The 5,556-nt window shown below is 46.0% G+C and overlaps 1 protein-coding gene across 1 annotated transcript in view; it reads right to left on the bottom strand.

Annotated features, from left to right (window-relative positions):
• GLIS1 (GLIS family zinc finger 1) overlaps positions 1-5,556 on the bottom strand; it is a 115,055-nt gene that overhangs the window by 26,606 nt on the left and 82,893 nt on the right. The gene's annotated exons all lie outside the window — the stretch shown is intronic.

The following is a 5,556-nucleotide window of genomic DNA, read 5'->3' as shown; positions in this document are numbered from 1 at the left end:
CCTGAGACACAAACACAGAGCAGCCCACTTCTGTTGAGGGAATCATACTGCTGGGGGGGTCACCCATTCAGAGACCCAGTACGTTAGTGAATACTTCTGTGCTTGGAACAGCACTCAGAGCTGTGTCAAGGTCCTTTGACATGTGTGTGTCTCCCCTCCAGCCCCCTCAGGTGGTCCATTTCTTCCTTGCTGTGACTGCAGACCTGTAAGCACTCCTCCCAGCAACTGGCAGGACTTGGCAAGACTCTCACCCTGCCTTCACCATACTTCTGAGTGAGAACTCACAGTGCTCGTTGTTTGCAGAATGATGGAGCTCATATTGACAGCAGAGTGGTATGTGATACCAACATCACATTAGATACTGAACTCAGAGCACTGTGTTTCTGTAAGCGGGACCAGGATTTGTTTTTTTTTCATTGTTCATTTAAAACTTTTTAACTTGACTTTCTATTAGTATGCTGCTGGACATCCTAGACCATTTAAAAATATCACATATTGATACAAATGAAACGCCAATAAATTAAATGTGAAGAGGAGTGAGGATCATTTTTTAATAAGACCGTGAAAACAGGTTTACTGGTACACAGAGGTACTGAAGGACTGCTGATGTTCCTTTTTTTTTAGGACTCTGGTTACTCTCCTCTACCATGGCTCTGGTGAGACCCCACCTAGAGTACTACATTCAGCTCTGGAGCCCTCAGCACAGGAAAGACATGGACCTTTTGAAGTGGGTCCAGAGAAGCGCCACAAAAAGGATCAGAGTGCTGGAGCACCTCTCCTGTGAGGAGAGGCTGAGGGAGTTGGGGTTGTTCAGCCTGGAGAAGAGAAGGCTCCGGGGAGACCTTATTGTGGCCTTCCAGTACTTAAAGGGGGCTTACAAGAAAGATGGGAACAGACTTTTTAATAGGTCCTGTAGCAATAGGACAAGGGGCGATGCCTTTAAAATAAAAGAGGGTAGATTTAGACTAGATATAAGAAAGAAATTTTCTACAATGAGGGTGGTGAAACACTGGCACGGGTTGCCCAGAGAGGTGGTAGATGCCCATTCCTGGAAACTTTCAAGGTGGTTGGACAGGGCTCTGAGCAACCTGATCTATTTGAAGATGTCCCTGCTCATTGCAGGGGGTCGGATTAGGTGACCTTTAAAGGTCCCTTCCAACCCAAACTAGAATTAAGTTATTTTCTTACAGTCTTTGTTGTAAAGAGTGAGACATGTACTAAGACAGTCTAGGTTATCTGAGTGTCACAGTCTTGACACTGACTTTTGGTGTGAAGGCTGCAATGAGAGCAGTTATCTGCAATGAGGGGAGATCACAGAAGTGCTTGCTGCCTGGCGTTGCAAACACTGTATGCAAATGCCACCCTATGGCAGAGGGAAAAACAGACTGGCTCCTAGTAAGAGCAGTTCTTGGAAAAATGTAGTCCTTCTTTTCTAAGTTTCTCTGCCCTTCTCCTCCTCCTCTTAAAGTTTGCCTACTACGCATCTCCCAGAGTTTTGGCCCATCAGGGCATACCTCCAGGGAATCTGCACCCAGAGGAGGACTAGAGCAGCCACTGTATTCTGAAGGCTGTGGGGAGCAAACGAAGTTTGCCAGCTCCCACAGTGTCCAGCTGTACAGAACTTAAGACCCCACACTCCCCCTGAGCTGTAGCTTCTTTGCCTTCTGTCCTCCTGTAGCATTCACCTTTTCTCTCCCACTCATTGTGTGCAGAGCTACACATTTGGGAAGACAGAGCTGTCTGCTATGCTTGGACGTGTCCCGTGTCACTGACAGCGTTCTGGATGGCATTGCTCCCAAACCCTCACAGTGACATGGAACAAGTAGAAAGCATCGTGAAAAATCTGGAGCTGTGGGGAATGTGTGACAGCCCTCTGGGTGGATAAGACATGGCTGAATGTCAGCATCTGTTTCTGTGTGATTGAAGAGCAGAACCACTAAGGCAAGATTCCAGCCACCTTTGTCAGGGACTTCAGATGAGTCAAAAACCTCTCATGAACAATGAGTCCTCAGCTGTTGACAGATCTAAAGCAACAAAAATGAACCACATCATCTCTGTCTCCCGCTAGACAGAACATTTGTCAACCAGCCAGTGAAACCAACTTGCTTTCTGCACCGAAAGCCAGACAGAACAGGCTTTAAGTCAGATGTTCCCAGGTGATGCTAGGATTTATTTGTCAAAGCCTCTTCTGATAACAGTAGTTCAGTAGCTAGGATGCTACACTGTGAAAACGTCCTTTTTTCTAATGGTGGCTTCAGTCCATTTTATGATACAATAGTTTCCACTTCCCCCAAATCCTTACTGTTCATACATTCATTATCAGGCTTGGAAGATGAGCCAAATACCAATTTGACCTTGACTGTATAGTGTCATTTCACACTTCAGCTGTATTTCCTACAACACACAGTTCAGATATATTGGCAGCACAGCCTGGAGGAAATGCTGAACCTAGAGAGATGTTTATGCTCTGTAAGGCTAGTAGACTATTACTGGACCCGGTCAATAACTCACCCCAAAAGCTCAAAACCCTTCAAAAGGTTGTTTTAGCAGTGTTGTGGCCATTAAGCACACTCATCTGTTTTATCTTACAATCCCACCCTGAACAGTTCATGAATGTTTAAGAGGCCTCTCCTGGCCTCTCCCATACTGTCTGAGCTGCTGAGGATAGCTCAACTCTTTCCTTGAGGTGGATGAGAAAGACAGAGTAGCAGAGTACCTACCATCAGCTTGCCCCTCTAGAAAAGCAAGAAAGTGTTAAAAAAACACCCTACACATCCGTACGTCCAGGAGGCGAGTCCTGCATGATCCCATGCACTCAAACCCACCCCATCATAAAACCAAATGAAACCAGAATCCCTGTCACCTTGAGTTTCTGCCATGCCCAACCACTATGCAAAGGAGTTTCCCCAGCTGGGGAACTAATAGAGTGGACGCCCATTGCCCACCTTTGGACTTGAAAAGTTATATTGCTGCGGATCTCCTCTCCTATTTAAAGTAGGCCTTCTCCCATCCACCCTGAGTTTATCCATCTTTTGACTTACTGATCACACCTTCTCTGGAAAAGACCCCTGCTTGGAGCATATGTGTGCTGAGGCTTGTAGGGTTTGTTCATCAGTGAGTTTTCCTTTTCCTACATCTTTACTTGCCACAATGTCCTCGGTTTGACATGTGGTGTCTCTTGTCCTCCTGACGCCCCTTCCACACCACAGCCTGTGCTGCCTCACCCCAGAAGCTGCTGGCTCCCCTCGCACTGACACCCTCTCTCCGTGGCGTTGCTAGATCGGCAGCCCACCACATCGGCTGAAGCATGTCAGGGTAAACCCAGCCGTCCCCATATCCTCTGTGATGCTTTGACAAATGTGGCGCTACACGTGTGCTGCCTGCTGCCAAGCAGCGTGCTGAGCCCTGCCTCCCTCTCCCACAGTGGGAACACTAATTTTGGGTGCCACTCTCTGGTATCCAGCTGCCAGTATTCATGAAACTTGTCAGAACGCAATTATCTCTGAGGCGTTTGTCAAATGTGGTTGAGCTTGGCTAATGGATTTAAAAAAATACTGTGGGGAAGGGGACTGACACACATGTGGACCGAGAGGCGAGCAAAATGATTACAGAAGCCTTGCTTGCCAAGGAAACGAGACTTGACCCAGAGTCCCGATTTGTACAGCGTGTATCCCTCAGACACGGGGCTAGTGGGAGGAATGGGGGGAGCTGCAAGGGGCTGCTCTGGCGTCAGGCACAGCAATGTGTGCTCCTGGGCCTGGTGGTGAGGCTTGGAGACTCTACAGCCTACCATTTGGATGAGGACTGCATCCGCCCCTGAAGCTTCTGGACAGTGAGAAAGCTTGAAACATGAGCCAATGTAGACAAAGAATCGACCCTATTGTTCACTTGCTTCGCTTGCATGGGGTGTCTGCCTGTAATTAAGAGTACTTCGAGGGCCATGTGGCACACACAATGGAAGACGGGATTTACTACAAGATTCCATGTGAGTGCAATGAGACATTAGTCATTTCTGTTGAGTCACTACGAACCAAATTGGTACTTATTTAAAGTTAAAAGTTATTTATCTTACGCGGTGCAAAACAAGGGCACTCCCAACAGAATATTAACTTTACTTCCTTCAGAGGGACAGACCTTTCTCTGGTCATGGGCACTGTGCAGGGTATACTATACTAGGCACTATGAATGCTACGAGCTATCAGCCATTTATGCTGCTACTAGAATTCATTTTGACTGTAAAAAGTTTTGACATGCATATTTTTATTCCAGACTTAAGACACTCAAAAGTTTGGAGCTGCTGTCACTCCAATTCCATGAGAACCTAATGTTATGTTCATGGGTGTTAAGCTTTTAGAAGGAAATACTGGCAGTAGCAGTTTATCAGGAAAGAGAGAGAGTGGACTGCCTTGTTCGGGCAAGCAGGAGGTATCTGCTGATAAGAGGGTGTATAAGGTCCTTCCCACTGCTGAGCCCTAACAGAAAGGAGGATTTGTATGAGGGGAGAGAAATGCTCTTTGCTGCGTGGATCCCTTTGCCCAGGAGATCAGGTGCCTCTAACAATGGGAGAAGTCAAGGGGGAAGTCAAGCAGTTGCCGTTCCAGCCTCAGTATAATTTTCAATACCTCTAAAATGTCTCTTCTTTTACAGTCTTTCTTCCTTCTTTTCGGCAGTGAGCTGTCATATTCTGAGTACCTGAAGTCACACAGAAGCCTTTGGAGCTGTTACGAGTGACTACTCCTGCAAGCGCAACCCAGTTCAGTACTGTGCACTTTGGGCCTCTTCACGCATTGACCATCTTAGCTTGTAAATATATGTCATCAATCAATATTTTAAATGGCTTGGCCTTTAACCCTAACATCTGTTGCCAAAACAGTACTCTGCGCATCTGTGTCTCACAGCTTTTCTTTTCCCCAGCTTTATAGCAACTGAGACCAGAAAACCAATAATAAAACAGGCCCAGAGAAGATGCCTGAGTGGAATTACCTGAATGGAAATACTTCCTCTGCGGAGAGAGTGATACGAGTTCTTAGGCACAGCTAGAGTTAAATGTGTGCAGCCATTAAGCATCTTAGTTACGAGGAGGGAAAAAGGAGGAAGATCTAAGCAAACAATGGGTTCCTCTGACTGCAGAACATTCTTTTGCTCACTGTCTTACCCATTCCCAAGCACAAACCTGCTTTGAAGTGGGACACAAGGGATGGGAGCTTTTTAAATATTTCATTTTTTCTGTGATTGGCTTTCATCCCTGACATATTTAAAATGTGCTTTAACTTCGAGAAAGACAAAACTGAAACTCCCCAGGAATCCGAGTGATCCCTAAAGCCCAGAGCTCTGCACATTAATAATGTGGTTTCTTTGAAAAAAAAAAAAACCCCACAAAAAAACGGGGGGGGGGGGGATGGGGGGAAACCCCAGACTCAAAACAAAAACCCAAACCATGAACATTTTCATATTTTCAAGTGGAATCAAGAGGACATCATATACTGTATTTATCCATATATATTCTATATAGAGAATTATAGCTGATTTCCCTAGAAATACTGCCTCTGCTTATTT

The sequence above is a fragment of the Charadrius vociferus genome, unplaced genomic scaffold (genome assembly GCF_000708025.1).
Source record: "Charadrius vociferus isolate BGI_N301 unplaced genomic scaffold, ASM70802v2 scaffold163, whole genome shotgun sequence".
NCBI lineage: Eukaryota > Metazoa > Chordata > Aves > Charadriiformes > Charadriidae > Charadrius > Charadrius vociferus.
The sequence above is the reverse complement of the archived record's forward strand: the minus strand, read 5'-3'. Positions and strand labels throughout refer to the sequence as shown.